The sequence below is a fragment of the Salmo salar genome, chromosome ssa01 (genome assembly GCF_905237065.1).
Source record: "Salmo salar chromosome ssa01, Ssal_v3.1, whole genome shotgun sequence".
NCBI classification, from domain to species: domain Eukaryota; kingdom Metazoa; phylum Chordata; class Actinopteri; order Salmoniformes; family Salmonidae; genus Salmo; species Salmo salar.
The window spans coordinates 162,736,934-162,757,635 of record NC_059442.1 but is presented as its reverse complement, the minus strand read 5'-3'; positions in this window follow the sequence as shown (position 1 = coordinate 162,757,635).

The following is a 20,702-nucleotide window of genomic DNA, read 5'->3' as shown; positions in this document are numbered from 1 at the left end:
TATCTCCTTCGATGCCATAGTTTTTTCAAGACGCTTTCAATCACTTTTTGTCATAAAACAGTTCATGCCATACTTGTTTTCTCCTACTACAGTGAGTGAAGATGACACTAGTGATGAAGCACATTTGGGCCCGTACACACTGAAGTTGTACAACTGATTTAGAGCAGAGACCTTTTCTGACAAAAAGAGTTAAACAATGGTTGTGTAAACATTTTTGTGAAGACAAACATTTCAGTTATATCACACCATTCTGTCAAATGCATTATATTAGTGGTGTTGTCTTGACTAGAGCTGCTTCCAGGCATCACAATTGGCTAACACCCAGTAGTTATTCAATTTGATGAACCTTGATTCCATTGGTCAACTAAATCACTTTATTCCCTTGTCTGGTCTTATCTTGTCTTCTGACCTGTCGACCACAAGCTAGGCCTGTTCTTAGTATGAGCCATTTCATCAGACAAGGTTCAGACAAGGTTCTCCATTTTTTCATTTCAGAGTAATGTGCTGCTCCTAGAAATCACTCTCTACTTTTGACATGCGAGCAGCAGATTGAAGACCAAGGGCCATGAAAGACCTCAGAGAAACTGACAGAAGAACAGCCTGCGATGCCTGATACATGGAACAACCTTTACCTTATTGAATAGCTGTCATTACCTGGGTGGTTCAAGAAGATGTAGGCCTACTGAACGTGATGTTTATTCATTTGTTTATTTAGGAGCTCACGCTTTGAAGTCACTTTCATGAGACAATTATGTGAGTGTTTTAGCGAAATGTCAGATATGCGGCAGTTACAGTGTTATCTCTGTGCAATAAGTTTGTTTGCATCAAGCCGTAACCCTCTAGGGGAGGGCCTTTTAAGCTAACAAATGAAATTTCTTTAAGATGGTCATACCAAGAAGCATTTAGCTATTTGATTTTTAAGACCTCTTAAGGTATAAAAATATATATATACATAACTTATTTAATGAAACATTGAATTTGGCATTACTGCTATTATTCAAAAGAAACGCATTGAAGAACAGATTCACTACATGGAACAACAGATAGTCCAAAGAAAAAAACTAAAGGAAGTTTGTTCTGAAGTGTCTGTCCTATAGCTGAGAGATATAAGAAAGATACTTTTTTTTTAACATCCCATTATTTTAGACACTAAACTACTTTATCTCCATATCCAGTACTTCCATTCATTTTTTCAAACTGGTACCAGGGACCTTCAGATGAGTCTTGTGAGAGTATCAGCTTTCCACAGATGAGCCCAAAATGGCAATCCATCCAAGTGTGCCAACTCTTATGTAAATGGGAGAGAAGAAATTGAGAATCAGAAAGAGATGGGTCCAGAGGATATGGATTCATTCCAATTCCCTTGAAAAAGAAAAGGAGAGCCGCACACTCTAGGAGTGCAGATGCAATAATTTAATAACCTAATAACCAACGTTATGACAGACAAGCTGTCTTCATCAGGGTACAATGACAAACACTGCGGGTCACTAGTTTATATAGTGTCAAAGGACACACAGGTGTCTGTAATCATGTGGCCTGATATCATTGGTTAATTTTCAGATATATATAGAACATACAAAAAACATGAATTGATAGCATGCGATCATAGATACAACTTGTCTATATAGGCCTACAAACATTTACAATGAATAGCAAAATCACAATAATCACAAGAATGGCTTCAGATCAAAGTCTACGTTGAGACCCAAGGGAGCAAGGGTCTTTAAATTAAAGACTTAGCCTCTCGTTTTTAACAATAAATTGTCGAGGTCACCCCCTCTCCAAGGGAGGGTGACATGTTCGATGCCGATATAACGTAGAGACGAAATCAGGTGCTTCGAGTGTTTTTACACCGAATGGTGCTACGAGATTCACACTTTTAATTCGCGCTTTGTTTTACCCACATCATTTTTACCACAAGGACAAGTTATAAGATAAATGACTTCCCAATTCCCTGCCATCACAAAGGAGCGAACACCATCTGAAGTCCATGACTCACACAATCTTACAAAACATGTCCATCTGTCAGCCAAGGCCATAATCTCCTCTTATATCCTATATACAAACAGCAAGCATCATGGAGTCTACCCCTAAGTCCTAAAATCCATATAGACGGACGGACAGACTATTATGTCATAACTCACGCCTGAGTGTACTGTACATAGCAATGCATTTCTCTATTCTGACTATCCTTCAACTTTCAGAGTGACCCTGGCTTGTGAACTGTCTTTCAATGATGTACCATTAGGCCCTCCATTACAGTGTCAATACCGAGGCTGTCCTAATATGGACACCATACTCCATAGCCTCATTACATCATACTGAATAGCCTACTGTATGCTATTGTTTGTGTTTAGTCCTTTTATCATCGTATAATTGTTTTGTTCTTGAAAAGACATTTGTTATGCTATGCTTTTCTTTTGACTGCTATGTGGGTGTACTTGGGTACATTAGAAGAGCATTCAGTGCTGTACATGCGTGCCGATATCTCTGGATCAGAAAGGTCATGGATAGGATTGTGGATCAAGATAAGTATATCATAAACTGTGTCAAATTATATCTTAGCTACAGTAGTGTTCCAATACTTCCTGCTTCAGTTTTGGACCGATGCAGTTACAATAAGTCACTCTCTTCCGCCAACTGCCAAGACATGTTTTAATTTGACACATTCACTTTGGACGCCTTTCTGAATGACTAGAGGGATCATTTCGGCATGTCTTTCTTTTTTTTTCAGAATATGGGATGATACACAAGCCTTTCATGGCTTCCATAGTACAATGAAACCTTACAGTAAACAGTGATGAAACAGTGACTGACATCAGTTGATTAGAATGCGGAATTATATGCTATTGCAATTCGGTTCATTTCAATGGGGTGCCTCTCAATAGTCTAAGTGGCTTCTTCTCCTTGTCTCCTACCCTTCATCTGTACTAACCTGAGGGGACAGGACATGTGAAAGAATTATTGTCTGTCTAGTTCAATTAGGACAGTTCACATGAAGAAAAGGAGATGAGGAGAGAAAGCCACCTTAGAGTTAAGAACATACCCACTAAAAAGGCTAACAATGGATGAAGCATTTACAGTATTTCCCTTCAGTTTTAAACACTTTGACAAGTATTTCTATCTGATCAGTGCCCTTGCAAAAGCATTGCATAATGCATACATGATGAGAAATGATGAACTGGCACACAGTTCGGACACTCATCGGTATGACAGTTCCCAGGTATGGAACAGAGGCTGGGAAACGCACAGTATTAAATAGAACCATGACTAAATGGAACTCTCTGCCACCCCAGGTAACTCAAGCTAGCAATAAAACCAGATTCAAAAACCAGAAAAAAGACCACCTTATGGCAGGACGGGGACTGTGAAGAGCCACACAGAAATGTTTATGCATTTTGTATTGTATGTTTCATTGTATTATGTATTGTATTATGTATTGTATTATGTGTTGTATGTTTCATTGTATTATGTATTGTATTATGCATGTGGTACGTGGTTGGGTTACGACTGTGATGTGTGGTTGTCTCGGCTGGCTATCTTAAGATAAATGCACTAGCTGTGGGTCACTTTTGATGGGAGTGTCTGCTGAATGGCTAAATTGCAATGTAAATGTGTGTGTATTTATGTATATTATTTATTTGATTTGTTATGTTGTTTCCTGTTTGGACTCCAGGAAGAGTAGCCGTTGCCTCAGCAGCAGCTAATTGGGGATCCTAATAAATATCAAAATACAAAATGCAAAACTGTACAGAAATCCGACTTAGAATAACTCTGAAATCATCTACGCATTTCCCATGGCTGGAAGACTTTAGGTATTGTACATAAATCAAACTGATACTTGACTGCATACCTGGAACACCCTGACATGCCCAATCATGTTGTTTGGCACACAGAGGTAAAGTAGGACTTCATCTAAACTGATACTGATGCCGCACCCTTACAGCACATTCCAGAACATGTCTAGCAGCTTTCTGTCTCTATCTTTCTTTCTTAATGCTGTCATTAAGTTACTTAACATTTGCAGAATAAAGGACGAAAGCTCACATAGGGTATTTATTGGTTTTACTGAGTTATGGACCTTTAAGGGCTTATACAGTGCCTTCAAAAAGTGTTCATACCTCTTGCCTTATTCCACATTTTGTTGTGTTAGAGCCTGAATTCAAAATGGATTAAATAGATTTTTATTCTCGTCAATCTGAACACAATACCCCACAATGACAAAGTGAAAACGTGTTTTAAGAAAGTTTTGCAAATTTATTTAAAATGAAATACAGAAATATTCAATTTACATAAGTATTCACACCCCTGAGTCAATACATGTTAGAATCACTTTTGGCAGCGATTGCGGCAGCGATTACAGCAGTGAGTCTTTCTCTGAAAGCTTTGCAAACATGAATTGTACAATATTTGCACATTATTCTTTTTTTAATTCTTAAAGCTCTCAGTTAGTTTTTGATCATTGCTAGACAGCCATTTTCAAGTCTTGTCATCGATTTTCAAGTCGATTTAAGTCAAAAATTTAACTAGGTCATACAGGAACATTCAATGTTGTCTTGGTAACCAACTCCAGTGTATATTTGGCCTTGTGTTTTAGGTTATTGTCCTGCTGAAAGGTAAATTTGTCTCACAGTGTCTGTTGGAAAGCAGACTGAACCAGGTTTTCCTCTAGGATTTTGCCTGTGCTTAGCTCTATTCCGTTTATTTTTAAACAAAAACAAAATCCCTAGTCCTTGCAGATGACAAGTATACCCATACGTGATGCAGCCACCACCATGCTAGAAAATATGAAGAGTGGTACTCAGTGATGTGTTGTGTTGGATTTTCCCCAAACATAAAACTTGGTATCCAGGACATAAAGCATTTACAAACATTTCGCTATGCCCGCAATAACATCTGCTAAATATGCATATGTGACCAATAATATTTTATTTGATTTAAAGTGAATTTCTTTGCCACATTTTCAGCTGTTTTACTTTAGTGCCTTATTGGAAACAGGATCCATGTTTTGGAATATTTTTATTCTGTACGGGCTTCCATCTTTTCACTCTGTCATTTAGGTTAGTATTGTGGATTAACTACAATGTTGTTGATCCATCCTCAGTTTTCTTCTATCACAGCTACTAGACTCTGTAACTGTTTTAATGTCACCAAGGTGAAATCACTGAGCAGTTTCCTTCCTCTCTGGCAACTGAGTTAGGAAGGACACCTGTATCTTTGTAGTGACTGGGTGTATTGATACACCATCCAAAGTGTAATTAATGACTTCACCATGCTCAAAGGGATATTCATTCTCTGCTTTTATTTTATTTTTACCAATCTGCCAATAGGTGCCTTTGCGAGGCATTGGAAAACCTCCCTGGTCTTTGTGGTTGAATGTGTTTGAAATTCAGTGTTCGGCTGAGGGACCTTAAAGATGATTGTATGTGTGGGGTACAGAGATGAGGTAGTCATTCAAAAATCATGTTAAACACTATTGCACACCGAATGAATCCATGCAACTTACTGTGTCTTGTTAAGAAAAGTTTTACTCCTGAACTTATTTAGGCTTGCCGTAACAAAGCGGTTAAATACTTATTGATTCAAGACATTTCAGCTTTTCGAAAAACATAATTCTACTTTGACATTATAGAGTATTGTGTGCAGACCAGTGACACAAAATCTATTTTTAATCCATTTGAAATCAGGCTGTAACACAACAAAATGTGGAAAAAGTAAAGGGTTGTGAATGCTTTCTGAAGGCACTGTAAGTGTCTATCTATCCTACATCGGTACTACTCTATACAGCAGTAGTACTGTAGTTTTGGGGTGTAACTGTATTGCTCTGGTTGTGTACAGAACAACCATATGTCTGAGCCAGCTAATGGAATGTCCAGATTTGCCACTCTAGCACTCTGCTCCGCAATGGATGGAACCGGAAACTTTGTTGCAGAAACAATGGGCTTGACTGGGCGTCTTGCCCTGCACTGCGTGGCACAGGACTTTGTGGTTTATGGGATGTTTTCAAAATCTCTCCCCTCCCTCCCTCTCTCTCTCCCCCCTCCCTCACTCTCTCTGTGTGGAGTTCAGATCTCTCTTTCCCTCCCCCTCTCTCTCCCCCCTCACTCTCTCTCTTTCAGTTCAATTAAAATTTAAGGGGCTCTATTGGCATGGGAAACATATGTTTACATTGCCAAAGCAAGGGAAATAGATAATAAAAAAGTGAAATAAACAATAAAAAATGTACAGTAAACATTACACTCACAGAAGTTCCAAAATAATGAAGACATTTCAAATGTCATATTATGTCTATATACAGTGTTGTAACGATGTGCAAATAGTTAAAGTATAAAAGGGAAAATAAATAAACATAAATATAGGTTGTATTTAGAATGGTGTTTGTTCTTCACTGGTTGCCCTTTTCTTGTGGCAACAGGTCACAAATCTTGCTGCTATGATGGCACACTGTTGGGTTTCACTCAATAGATATGGGAGTTTATCGAAATTGAATTTGTTTTCGAATTCTTTGTGGGTCTGTGTAATCTGAGGGAAATATGTGTCTCTAATATCTTCAGACATTTGGCAGGAGGTTAGGAAGTACTGCACAGTTTCCACCTCATTTTGTGGGCATCGTGCACATAGCCTGTCTTCTCTTGAGAGCCAGGTCTGCCTTCAGCGGCCTTTCTCAATAGCAACTCTATGCTCACTGAGTCTGTACATAGTCAAAGACTTACTTAATTTTGGGTCTGTCACAGTGGTCAGGTATTCTGCCTCTGTGTAATATATGTTTAGGGCCAAATAGCATTCTAGTTTGCTCAAGTTTGTTGTAAATTCTTTCCAATGTGTCAAGTAATTATCTTTCGTTTTCTGTAAACTCTCCTTCCAGACTCACATCAAACATCTCCAATCCAAAGTTAAATCTAGATTTGGCTTCCTATTTCGCAACAAAGCATCCTTCACTCATGCTGCCAAACATGCCCACGTAAAACTGACCATCCTACCGATCTTCGACTTCGGTGATGTCATTTACAAAATAGCCTCCAACACCCTACTCAACAAACTGGATGCAGTCTATCACAGTGCCATCCATTTTGTCACCAAAGCCCCATATACTACCCACCACTGCGACCTGTACGCTCTCGTTGGCTGGCCCTCGCTTCATACTCGTCACCAAACCCACTGGTTCCAGGTCATCTACAAGACCCTGCTAGGTAAAGTCCCGCCTTATCTCAGCTCGCTGGTCACCATAACAGCACCCACCCGTAGCACGCGCTCCAGCAGGTGTATTTCACTGGTCATCCCCAGGGCCAATTCCTCCTTTGGCCGTCTCTCCTTCTAGTTGTCTGCTGCCAATGACTGGAACGAACTACAAAAATCTCTAAAACTGGTAACACTTATCTCCCTCACCAGCTTTAAGCACCTGCTGTCAGAGCAGCTCACAAATCACTGCACATGTACATAGCCCATCTATAAATAGCCCAAACAATTACCTCATCCCCTACTCTATTTATTTATTTATTTTGCTCCCTTGCACCCCAGTATTTCTACTTTGCACATTCACCTACTGCAAATCTACAATTCGAGTGTTTTTTAATTCCTTTTTATTGCCTTTACCTCCCTTATCTCACCTCATTTGCTCACATTGTATATAGACTTGTTTTTGTACTGTATTATTGACTGTATGTTTGTTTTACTCCATGTGTAACTCTGTGTTGTTGTTTGTGTCGAACTGCTTTGCTTTATCTTGGCCAGGTCGCAATTGTAAATGAGAACTTGTTCTCAACTTGCCTACCTGGTTAAATAAAGGTAAAATAAATAAATAAAATATGAGTCCAAGCCTGTGGTGAACTTTGCATTAGCTTTATGAACAATTTGTTAGGAATTATCAATTGAGAAATTAATTGCCAGACGCGAAGTGTTTTGAATTAAAAACAGGATGCGATGTTCTATAAATAGTGTATCAAATTAGAAAAAGTAACCATGGCTGGTCTTGCGTTATTGGAAGACATTGAAAACCGTGCTTTTAGAAGGGAGAGAGTTTTCAGAGACCAGAATGGCTTTTTTACGCATGATGATCCATGGCTTATGAATCGCTATCGTCTCCCAAGAAATGTTATGTTACATTTGTGTGCGGATTTAGCCCATAATCTGAAAAGGAAGACATGCTGTAATCATGCCAGACCCGTATGTGTCCAAGTACTGTCCACTCTGGGATTCCTCGCTACTGGGACATTCCAGAGGGAAATGAGTGACAGGGCTCCTGGGGCTCTGTGGGGTCTGTTTCTGTTTGTGAACAGAGCCCTAGGACCAGTATGCTTAGGGGGCTCTTCTCCATGTTCATTTCTCTGTAGGTGACGGCTTTGTTATGGAAGGTTTGGGAATGGCTTCCTTTTAAGTGGTTGTAGAATTTAACGGCTCTTTTCTGGATTTTGATAATTAGCGGGTTTCGGGCCTAATTCTGCTCTGCATGCATTATTTGGTGTTCTACGTTGTACACGGAGGATATTCTTGCAGAATTCTGCATGCAGAGTCTCAATTTGGTGTTTCTCCCATTTTGTGAATTCTTGGTTGGTGAGCGGACCCCAGACCTCACAACCATAAAGGGCAATGGGTTCAATAACTGATTCAAGTATTTTTAGCCAGATCCTAATTGGTATGTAGAATTTTATGTTCCTTTTGATGGCACAGAATGCCCTTCTTGCCTTGTCTCTCAGATTGTTCACAGGTTTGTGGAAGTTACATCTAGCGCTGATGTTTAGGCCGAGGTATGTATAGTTTTTTGTGTGCTCTAGGGCAAAGTGTCTAGATGGAATTTGTATTTGTGGTCCTGGCGACTGGACCTTTTTTGGAACACCGTTATTTTGGTCTTACTGAGATTTACTATCAGGGCCCAGGTCTGGCAGAATCTGTGCAGAAGATCTAGGTGCTGCTGTAGGCCGTCCTTGGTTGGTGACAGAAGTACCAGATCATCAGCAAACAGTAGACATTTGACTTCAGATTCTAGTATGGTGAGGCCGGGTGCTGCAGACTTTCCTAGTGCCCCCGCCAATTCGTTGATATATATGTTGAAGAGGGTGGGGCTCAAGCTGCATCCCTGTCTCACCCCCATCCCTGTGGAAAGAGTATGTGTGTTTTTTGCCAATTTTAACCACACACTTGTTGTTTGTGTACATGGATTTTATAATGTTGTATGTGTTTCCCCCAACACCACTTTCCATCAGTTTATATAGCAGACCCTCATGCCAAATTGAGTCGAAAACTTTTTTGAAATCAACAAAGCATGAGAAGATTTGGCTTTGTTTTGGTTTGTTTGTTTGTCAATTGTCCGACAGAGCTGCAAGAGTTGTGACTCGTTTTTGTTGGTTCTCTCTCTCTCCCCCATCCCTCTCTCTCTCCCCCATCCCTCTAGCTCATTATCCACATATGAATTAACCAATCTGTTGTGAGACTGCAGCTAGGCACTCAGACTACTCTCTCTCTCTCTCTCTCTCTCTCTCTCTCTCTCTCTCTCTCTCTCTCTCTCTCTCTCTCTCTCTCTCTCTCTCTCTCTCTCTCTCTCTCTCTCTCTCTCTCTCTCTCTCTCTCTCTCTCTCTCTCTCTCTCTCTCTCTCTCTCTCTCTCTCTCTCTCTCTCTCTCTCTCTCTCTCTCTCTCTCTCTCTCTCTCTCTCTCTCTCTCTCTCTCTCTCTCTCTCTCTCTCTCTCTCTCTCTCTCTCTCTCTCTCTCTCTCTCTGTAGTGTGTGTACCAATGGACGCCAGCTTTTAATTTGCATCTCTCAAGCCCAGCAGATTTAATGAAGTACGTGTGAGTACGGCGTCCATATTAGGACAGCCTCAGTCACAAGGAGTTGATGACTGACATCACCCAGAGACATCAGTTATTTTGAAATTATATAAAATATTTTCCTTAAAAAGACACACTCCTTTACATTGAGGACCCATGAGGTCCCCTTTGAACATGGAAAGGGGGATACCTAGTCTCTCTCTCCCTGAGTCGTGTGTGTACCAATGGACACCAGCTTTTAATTTGTATCTGAAATGTGTCTGCCACATTTAACCCAACCCATCTGAATCACAGAGGAGCAGGGGGGCTGCCATAATCAACAGCCACATCTTCAGCACCCAAGGAACACTGGGTTAACTGCCTTGCTCAGGGGTAGAACAAAATAATTTTACCTTGTCAGCTCAGAGTTTCGATCCAGCAACCTTTCGGTTACTAGTCCAACACTATAACCACTAGGCTACCTGCCGGTTCAATTGGAACCCATTCAACCGAGCTGTGGAACATGTAGGATCTTAATTTGATCACCATGTTATTTGCAGGACTTGATTTGCCATAAATAAAATGTATCAACTCCTGCAAAAATGTCCATTAATTATAATCCACTCAATAATTCACATTTCCTGTTGCTGTAGGATTATTTTCCTGCTGTGAGAAACTGGTCAAATGAAGATCCTACATCTGTTAGAAGTGTGTAACATGGGTGCATCAGCAGACGTTGACATATTGTTCAATTTAAATCACCTAATGTGAACCATTCCACAGGTTCATCCTCCGTTGCAGTCAGTCATGATGATGTATGTTTGGTTTTATATCTACAAGGCAATAAGTATAATAAGATCATTAAAGATAAGTATTGGCAAGGATTAATTTGATCTCTGATAGAATAATACCAGTTGCATAATCTCTATTATAGCATTGACTATCTCTTCATCATTCTCATCCGTTGTTATTGTCTCAGACATAGCACACAATGTAATTATCAACGCAGAGCAACAGAGTATTGATTTTGGCTGTGTCCCCACAAGAACACCTTGCAACACCTTGGTAACACCCTTGATAAGCAGAGAGAGGAAGGGAGCAAACTTTGTGGTTGAGAACAAATACTAAGTTCTGTTCATTTCCGGCAGCTGCACCCTGGTTGAAAAGGGCTCCACTCAAACTGTATCTAGTCTCACCCAGGAACATTTCACCACCTTAATGAAGTCACAGGGCATTCGCCAAGGAGGGGACAGGAGTAGAGGAGGGGAGGAGGGGAGGACAGGAGGACAGGAGGAGGGGAGGACAGGAGGAGAGGAGGAGAGGAGGAGAGGAGGGGAGGAGGGGAGGAGGAGGAGGAGAGGAGGGGAGGAGAGGAGGAGAGGAGGGGAGGAGAGGAGGAGAGGAGGAGAGGGGAGGAGGACAGGAGGGGAGGAGGGGAGGAGGACAGGAGGGGAGGAGGAGAGGAGGAGAGGAGGACAGGAGGAGAGGAGGACAGGAGGAGAGGACAGGAGGAGACGAGGACAGGAGGAGAGGAGGAGAGGAGGGGAGGAGGACAGGAGTGGAGGAGGGGAGGAGGAGAGGAGAGGAGGGGAGGAGGAGAGGAGGACAGGAGGAGGGGAGGAGGGGAGGAGAGGAGGACAGGAGGAGAGGAGGAGAGGAGGGGAGGAGGACAGGAGGAGAGGACTGGAGGAGGAGAGGAGGAGAGGAGGGGAGGAGGGGACGAGGACAGGAGGAGAGGAGGAGAGGAGGAGAGGACAGGAGGAGAGGAGGAGAGGAGGGGAGGAGGACAGGAGGAGAGGAGGGGAGGAGGAGAGGAGAGGAGGACAGGAGGACAGGAGGACAGGAGGACAGGAGGAGAGGAGGACAGGAGGAGACGAGGACAGGAGGAGAGGAGTAGAGGAGGAGAGGAGGAGAGGAGGACAGGAGGACAGGAGTAGAGGAGGAGAGGAGGACAGGAGGAGAGGAGGACAGGAGTGGAGGAGGAGAGGAGGGGAAGAGGGGAAGAGGGGAGGAGGAGAGGAGGAGAGGGCAGACGTGTGACCGCCAAAGGGAAAAGCAGAAACAGAAATGATGCATAGAGTCCCCTAACTCCAAACAACTTCTATAACAAACTCGAAACACCATATGTAGGTGGCATTGGGAGTGGTTCTATTGCTAACAACATTGTATCACATATCACAACTTTTTCAAAAATGTATGGAGAAATTGGTCATAGTTCATTTTAATGGACACACACACACACACACACATCATTGCAAATCTCTATCATTGCAGGTCTACGATCCAAGTGAAAATGTATATATATTTTTTAGCTTAATTGAGTGATTGATCCATATGGGGAAGCTTTGAATCAGAATTTACACATTTATTCATGTTGAAATTCATCCACTAACTACCCTCCGTTGCATTCCACACCCTTGCGGGCAGGATGCAGCATGTGTCTCTCATGAGATCCTGCACACTCAGCTATGACACCACCCTTGTTGAACTAATGTAACATTTACAGAAGGATTGGGAGGGCTTCCGCTAAATGCCATGAATCATCTAAATAGTGGCAGCGGTTATCCGAGGAGTGAAAGGATCACAAGGCGTAGCTTATAGTGTGAATGCATAATAACATCAGTTCTCAGCGAAAGTAATAAGTCATTAATTGGTAAGCTTTATATTTTGTTGATGTGTCCATATTTGTACTGTATCAGTGAACCCATTTGAACCCTTAATTACCATCAGAACTATTTAATACTGTTAAGCTTCTTGTTTAACCTTTGAATGCGTAAGCTCTCACAGAAAATAGTAACTCGGAAATTGTAATACTTTAGATTCTACAGTATATGTCCCCCTAGCTGTAGTGTATGAACTGTCACTGAACATAAAACACTAATTAATTCTCACCAGGACCTGTTAAGCACTGGTATGCTTCCTGTTACCAAGGAGGTAAGCTTTCTAGGCTACATTACATATCCACGTGACAAACTGGTTAACAAATTACATTTTCACAACACAGCTGCAATGCAATTTCAACATTTTATCAAGGTTTTAAAGCACTGTGTAAAAAGCCTGCTGGATAGTTAAAGGGATAGTTCACCCAAGTTACAAAATGACAAATTGGTTTCCTTACCCTGTAAGCAGTCTATAGACAAGGTATGACAGGCACTGTTTCCACATGCTAGCGTTGTAGCATTTTTTGAGCATCATGTCCAAATCATCCTAAAGTATCTCAAATTGATTGTGAAGCCCAACAAAGTCACTTACGGATGATTTGAACATGATGCGCGAAAAATGCTAATATCAGCCACATGATTTGAATTGGATTGTGCCACAAACCAAAGCATGGATTAATGTCATACCTTGTCTATAGACTGCTTACAGGGTAAGGAAACCAATATGCCATTTTGTAATTTGGGTGAACTGTCCCTTTAAGAGCTCCGTGGGAACATAAATCTTAGGTTAATGGATGCATGATGAATATACAACATTGTCATCAGTATATGTGGAGTTTATACTTATTCACAGCTGTCATTTCTATAAATGGTGAACAGAGCAGGCTTTTGAATAGTACCTTGTGGTACTCCTTTCTAAATGAATTACACTTTGTTATCCAGAATCTGCACAAAAGCATGAGCTAGCCCTCCATTGTGTGTCTACACACCAACATCAGGGAAAGGATTACATACAGTATGTACTATTGTAGAACACTCAGCTTTAACATCATTGGGCCTATTGCTATAGATCAAACTCTATACTAAACATACAGTATTTAGTTATTGTACCGGTACTGTAATTTACCCTCCCTAAATTAAAAGTCATTTACCGTCCCCAAATTAAAAGTCATTTCTTGTGATTCTAATTTTTTCAATGAGCCATATAAGATGTTGAAAGAAAGAATGGGTCTTTTGACGCCCGGCCTAAGATTACCCGCGTCACAAGGAGGATGCTCACTGACAGTAAGTAACAGTGACTGTGGTAGACTGCAGCTGAGAGACTAAAGCTGGCATGCTGAAATTTGCATCCCCCCACGTCTGACAGAGAGGGAGAATGTCACACAGAGTCAGGATGGAACTGAGAAGCTGATTGTGGGTGAGAGGCGTGTTTCTGTAGGGATCCTGCTTGCTGAGTAAAGCTTGGCTGGGTTAGAATACAGTCGAAGAAGGCTTCCGCTGTGGGCAAAGCTGGTTGAGATGACGTCGTAGTGAAGGTGTCACAATGTAATGATCGTGTTAGTATTCACAATGTGTTTTTGTTTCTATAAAATATCACATTTATAATGAATTTATTTATTCCATATTCTAACAGATAATGTTTGTTTAATAGAGGGCATGATTCTGCAACTTATGAAATTAAAGGCAGAATCAAGGACAAGTGTAATTAATTTGACCTTGAAGTCAAAAACCTATGGAGTGACTAAAAAATCATGTTAAAAAAAAAAGAAAACACGATGTAAACAGCTACCAACCCCTTCAAAGAACCCTTCTGTGTAATCGGAAAGTTAAGGCCTGCGATAACTTTATCAACACCCTGAGTCCACGGCCAAGGCCTCAGTGCCCAAGCCTTTAATGTCTGTGTATATGGTGTATTGATCGCCAGAGCTTTTTTAAAGTGTGTGTTCAGTCACACATTGATCTGATTAATGACCACACACCTGCCTCTGGTGAGAACTGGAGACTTGGGTTGCGTTCCAAAGGGGCCCATAGGGGTCTGGTCAAACGTAGTACATAGGGATCAGGGTGCCATTTGGGATGCATCCCAAGGCCTCAAACATAGAAGATCAAACCGATGTCAGCAAACGTAGAACCAATGGGTTAACTAAGGTGATAGAAGTGGCAGGCCGATAATTTGCATTAAGCTATTCATGTATTCAAAAGTATCCAAGAAGCAATTCGTGTTTCACAATGGGTCCTGTTCAAATAATATCCGTGGTCAAACAAAGCAGGCCCTGCTGCAAAACCTTGTGGTAGGAAATGGATTGTTTGACCAAGTGCACTTTATAGGAAGAGTGAGGAAGTGGGGGAGAGAGGGAAAAAGACAGAGAATAGATAGAGGGACAGAGAATAGTGAGAAATAGAGATGCTTAACAACTTGAGATTATCTGCCATAGTGGACCTCTAAAGTAAATAGTCAGTCTTTATCTGAAATGTCCTGACACTACCCCGACATAAACCCTGTTACAATGATAACAACCATGTGACAACCAACTCTAAAGTGGCATGACAACATGTTTTCGAATCAGCTTGTGTGAGAACCCTGCAGCAACAACACTGAACAACAAATACAGATTTTGTTGTGTGCAACTATTCCCTTTCTCAAAGAGATGTTTTTCAGCTTATCTCTAAAAGGTAGGAGATGTGTCATTCAGAGGGTTACTGAAATAGAAACAGCGTCACCGGCAGTATATAAGGCTGGTAAATAAACCACAGACCTCTTACAACTGAAAGTAAAAAGAAAACTAGCAGAGAGGCCTGGGAAAATGCAAAAATTCACGCAAAGTCATTAGGAGAGAGCCCAGCTAGCACATTTGGTTCCTTGGAAGTTGTGAGAACATATGTTTTTTGATTACCATTGGTTGTGTTGTGAAGCCATACGTTTCCTACATTTTAAATACATTCCAACAGTATTTAAAAAGTATATAAAAAAAAATCTAAAATGCATTAAAACCTATTATTTCATGTATCTCAAAATACATTATTTTAGAATTCATTTTCACATGTGCTTATCAATATATTTTAAAATGTATTGTATAAATATATTCCAACATGCATAAACATGTATTTGTTAGTAAATAAATACAATTATTAAAATGTATGGCAAATACACAACATTGGACAGATCATATCGTAATGAAATGGTGACTGGCTTAACAACGAAACTTTAGTAGGCGGTTTGGCATCACATGCACTTATGTCAGTGTCATTAAGACTGTAGAACTGGCAGTGTGGGAACTCAACCTCTAATCACAGAACACAACATAACACATGACAATCCGTCTCATTGGAGGCCAAAGAGCACTACAACAAAGCCACGCCCACAACATGTCACGCCCACGAGTCTTCTAATAGGCTGCCACCGCTATAAAATATATTTTGTCAAAATGCATTTTTATTGAACTTGACACATACCAAAAGCATACCAAAAGCACTAACATGCATTTAAATGCATTTAAATGATTACAAACATACATTGTATTGCAGCCAGCGTCCGACAGGCAGAAGTTAACGTGTACTGGGTTGTTCCAGAAAATGTGTGTATTTTGCGTCCCTTTGATATGTTAAGTAGATATTCTGCACCAATATTGGATTTTAAAAGCCTGTCATATGAAATGAAGTGCCCTTTAATATAGACCACATGGAGAATTAATTCAGCATTTGGACATGTCCCGCTGGGCAACCTCTGTGACTCCTAGGAATATTTGAACCCACTAACTCCCCCAAATACTTTTCACCATCATTGTAAAGCCTTAGTTATTTCATTGCTTTGACAGTTATTTCTGAAGGTAATTTTTTTAATGTGATTAGTGATTCATTTACTTCTGTCCCTCATTTTAAGGTCAACCCTGTTACGTGAACTGAACACTCATTTTAATGTACTGCTCAAAAAAATAAAGGGAACACTTAAACAACACAATGTAACTCCAAGTCAATCACACTTCTGTGAAATCAAACTGTCCACTTAGGAAGCAACACTGATTGACAATAAATTTCACATGCTGTTGTGCAAATGGAATAGACAACAGGTGGAAATTATAGGCAATTAGCAAGACACCCCCAATAAAGGAGTGGTTCTGCAGGTGGAGACCACAGACCACTTCTCAGTTCCTATGCTTCCTGGCTGATGTTTTAGTCACTTTTGAATGCTGGCGGTGCTTTCACTCTAGTGGTAGCATGAGACGGAGTCTACAACCCACACAAGTGGCTCAGGTAGTGCAGCTCATCCAGGATGGCACATCAATGCGAGCTGTGGCAAGAAGGTTTGCTGTGTCTGTCAGCGTAGTGTCCAGAGCATGGAGGCGCTACCAGGAGACAGGCCAGTACATCAGGAGACGTGGAGGAGGCCGTAGGAGGGCAACAACCCAGCAGCAGGACCACTACCTCTGCTTTTGTGCAAGGAGGAGCAGGAGGAGCACTGCCAAAGCCCTGCAAAATGACCTCCAGCAGGCCACAAATGTGCATGTGTCTGCTCAAACGGTCAGAAACAGACTCCATGAGGGTGGTATGAGGGCCTGACGTCCACAGGTGGGGGTTGTGCTTACAGCCCAACACCGTGCAGGACGTTTGGCATTTGCCAGAGAACACCAAGATTGGCAAATTCGCCACTGGCGCCCTGTGCTCTTCACAGATGAAAGCAGGTTCACACTGAGTACATGTGACAGACGTGACAGAGTCTGGAGACGCCGTGGAGAACGTTCTGCTGCCTGCAACATCCTCCAGCATGACCGGTTTGGCGGTGGGTCAGTCATGGTGTGGGGTGGCATTTCTTTGGGGGGCCGCACAGCCCTCCATGTGCTCGCCAGAGGTAGCCTGACTGCCATTAGGTACCGAGATGAGATCCTCAGACCCCTTGTGAGACCACATGCTGGTGCGGTTGGCCCTGGGTTCCTCCTAATGCAAGACAATGTTAGACCTCATCTGGCTGGAGTGTGTCAGCAGTTCCTGCAAGAGGAAGGCATTGATGCTATGGACTGGCCCGCCCGTTCCCCAGACCTGAATCCAATTGAGCACATCTGGGACATCATGTCTCGCTCCATTCACCAACGCCACGTTGCACCACAGACTGTCCAGGAGTTGGCGGATGCTTTAGTCCAGGTCTGGGAGGAGATCCCTCAGGAGACCATCCGCCACCTCATCAGGAGCATGCCCAGGTGTTGTAGGGAGGTCATACAGGCACGTGGAGGCCACACGCACTACTGAGCCTCATTTTGACTTGTTTTAAGGACATTACATCAAAGTTGGATCAGCCTGTAGTGTGGTTTTCCACTTTAATTTTGAGTGTGACTCCAAATCCAGACCTCCATGGGTTGATAAATTGGATTTCCATTGATTATTTTTGTGTGATTTTGTTGTCAGCACATTCAACTATGTAAAGAAAAAAGTATTTAATAAGATGATTTCTTTCATTCAGATCTAGGATGTGTTGTTTAAGTGTTCCCTTTATTTTTTTGAGCAGTGTATATTGAAACTATTCCTTTTAAAATAATTATTTCAAAAGAAACATTGATTATCTAATAGTCAAGTCATAGTGTAAAAGCAGGTGAGCTGATACTACTCTTTTTGGCCATTTTCTGGTGTTTTGGAGTGTAAAACTGAGCGGTCGAGCATAACCCGTCAACCATGTTACCCATAAACAGACAGACTAGAAATGTTTAAACAATAAAATAAAATAAATGCATTCAATTGCCACTTCCTGTTGTGCACAACAAGCTGTCACAAGAGGATTCATGGCTGATTTAACTAGTAATTACCAGATGGAGACTGATGGCGTTGACAGATATGGCAGCTCTGCTTCTAGCTCCCAAGCAACTTTGCAGTATTTCGTTTTTTACTTACAGCCGGAAATACCTTTTGGATATCAGAGCGGCAGTAACTCACCAACATTACGACCAGGAATACAACTTCCTGAATTTTTTTTGCTGTTATTACTTACAGCCGGAAATAACTTTTGGATGTCAGAGCGGCGGTAACTCACCAGCATTACGACCAGGAATACAACATTCCCGAATTGGATCAGGGAATGTAACATACTAGGGATATACTGTCCCCATCCATACAGCCAGCTGGGTTCTCAGTACATCGCGCAGACAGAAATAAAGAGCTCTCCGGGAAGAAGAAATGCAGGGCTGTATGTTTCATGATTAACTGCTCATGGTGTGATTGTGATAACATACAGAAACTCAAGTCCTTTGGTTCACCCCACCTAGAATACCTCACAATCAAATGCCGACTGTATTACCTCCCAAAATAATTCTCATCGGTTATAGTCACAGCCGTGTATATTCCTCATCAAGCCGATACCACGACGGCCTTCTACACTCTACACTGGACTTTATGCAAACTAGAAACCACGTATCTCGAGACCGCATTTATTGTAACTGGGGATTTTAACAAAGCAAATTTGAGGAAAACGCTACCGAAGTTCTACCAACACATTGACTGTAGTACTCTCTCTGGAAAAACATTGGACCACTGCTACTCAGCTGTTCAAAATGCCTACAAGGCCCTCCCCCGCCCTCCCTTCGGTAAATCTGATCACAACTCCATTTTGCTCCTCCCTTCCTCAGTACCCGTGCTAGGGTCTATTCAACGCTGGTCTGACCAATCGGAATCCATGCTTCAAGATTGTTTTGATCACGTGGACTGGGATATGTTCTGGGTAGCCTCTGAGAATAACATTGACAAATACACAGATACGGTGACTGAGTTCATCAGAAAGTGTATAGGAGATGTTGTACCCACTGCGACTATTAAAACCTACCCAAACCAGAAACCATGGATAGATGGCAGCATTCGTGCAAGACAGAAAGCGCAAACTATCGCATTTAACCATGGAAAGGTGACTGGGAATATGGCCGAATACAAACGGTGTAGTTATTCCCTCCGTAAGGCAATCAAATAGGAAAAACGTCAGTACAGAAACAAAGTGGAGTCACAATTCAACGGCTCAGACATGAGACGTATGTGGCAGGGTCTACAGACAATCACATACTACAAAGGGAAAACCAGCCACGTCGCGAACACTGATGTCTTGCTTCCGGACAAGCTAAACACCTTCTTTGCCCGCTTTGAGGATAACACAGTGCCACCGACGCGGCCCGCTACCAACGACTGTGGGCTCTCCTTCTCTGTGGCCAACGTTAGTAAGACATTTAGGTGTGTTAACCTTCGCATCCTTAGCCACATCATCAGAGCATGCGCAGACCAGCTGGCTGGAGTGTTTACGGACATATTCAATCTCTCCATATCCCAGTCTGCTGACCCCACTTGCTTCAAGATGTCCACCATTGTTCCTGTACCTAATAAAGCAAAAGTAACTGAACTAAATGACTATTGCCCCGTAGCACTCACTTCTGTCATCATGAAGTGCTTTAAGAGGCTAGTTAAGGATCATATCACCTCTGCCTTACCTGACACCCTAGACCCACTTTACCACCCCAGTAGATCCACAGACGATGCAATCGCCATCACACTGCACACTGCCCTAGCCCATCTGGACAAGAGGAATACCTACGTAAGAATGTTGTTCATTGACTACAGCTCAGCATTCAACACCATAGTACCCTCCAAGATCATCATTAAGCTTGGGGCCCTGGGTCTGAACCCCGCCCTGTGCAACTGGGTCCTGGATTTCCTGACGGGCTGACCCCATGTTGTGAAGATAGGAAACAACACCTACACTACGCTCATCCTCAACACAGGGGCCCCTCAAGGGTGCATGCTCAGCCCCCTCCTGTACTCCCTGTTCACCCATGACTGCGTGGCCACGCACGCCTCCAACTCAATCATCAAGTTGCAGATGACACAACAGTAGTAGGCCTGATTACCAACAATGACGCGACTACAGGAGGTGAGGGCCCTGGGAGAGTGGTGCCAGATAAATAACTTCTCACTCAATGTCAACAAAACAAAGGAGCTGATCGTGGAATTCAGGAAACAGCAGAGGGAGCACCCCTATCCACATCGACGGGGACTGCAGTGGAGAAGGTGGAAAGCTTCAAGTTCCTCAGCTTACACATCACTGACGATCTGAAATGGTCCACCCACACAGACAGTGTGGTGAAGAAGGTTAAACAGTGATTCTTCGACCTCAGGAGGCTGAAGAAATTTGGCTTGGCCCCTAAAACCCTCACACACTTATACAGATGCACAATTGAGGCCATCCTGTCGGGCTGTATCTCTGCCTGGTACGGCAACTGCCAAACGCATCATCCAGAAGGCAAGCTCAGTACAGGTGCATCAAAGCTGGGACAGAGAGAC